The sequence below is a fragment of the Etheostoma spectabile genome, unplaced genomic scaffold (genome assembly GCF_008692095.1).
Source record: "Etheostoma spectabile isolate EspeVRDwgs_2016 unplaced genomic scaffold, UIUC_Espe_1.0 scaffold342, whole genome shotgun sequence".
Classification (NCBI taxonomy): domain Eukaryota; kingdom Metazoa; phylum Chordata; class Actinopteri; order Perciformes; family Percidae; genus Etheostoma; species Etheostoma spectabile.
The window spans coordinates 132556-133177 of record NW_022605589.1 but is presented as its reverse complement, the minus strand read 5'-3'; the positions used below and the strand labels follow the sequence as shown (position 1 = coordinate 133177).

At 40.0% G+C, this 622-nt stretch overlaps 1 protein-coding gene across 1 annotated transcript in view; it reads left to right on the top strand.

Moving 5' to 3' along the window:
- Positions 1-622, top strand: part of oclnb (occludin b) — a 37711-nt gene that overhangs the window by 21475 nt on the left and 15614 nt on the right. The gene's annotated exons all lie outside the window — the stretch shown is intronic.

Genomic DNA, 622 nt, shown 5'->3' with positions numbered 1-622 from the left:
AACCTGACAAGAACCGGAATATAAGAAAGCCATACGAGGGAAAGAGTTTGTTTAACCACAAACCCTCCCATTACAACAACAACATCATTAAACTGCAAAGTATTTTCGCTTACCTCTCCGTGAGCTGAGCCGCGTAGTCCGTCCTGTAGCTTTTTCTTCTTCTCCAAACGGAGGAATCGGTCTGCTCAGAGCAGCAGCCCCCCTACTGGTGGGGGGCTGTAACGGTTAGGATCAAACTGAATAAAGAAGTGAATTATCTTAGTTGGGAAAATCGTCCCATTGATAGATTCTTGTTTTAAGTTTTTTCACTAATACAGTTAAAAAACCGAAGTCAAGCACAAAAGTACTGTTTTAAGCTAAATTGATATCAGCCTTAAAATAAATGCTATGCTGTTTATCTTTCTTAAATTTTATAAGTCGAATCATTTTTGAGAGAATTTAAATCAAGTGCCAGCAAACCATGCTACTTCCAACTCAGAACAACCAAAAACAACCAACGTTGTGTGAAGGTACGGCGCAACCGCAGGGGAACGTTACCGTTGGTTGGTTCTATTAACGTTTAAAGAACGTTATAACCAGGAGGGAACGTTCCCTAAACGTTAGTTTTTGGTTTGGTTCAAAC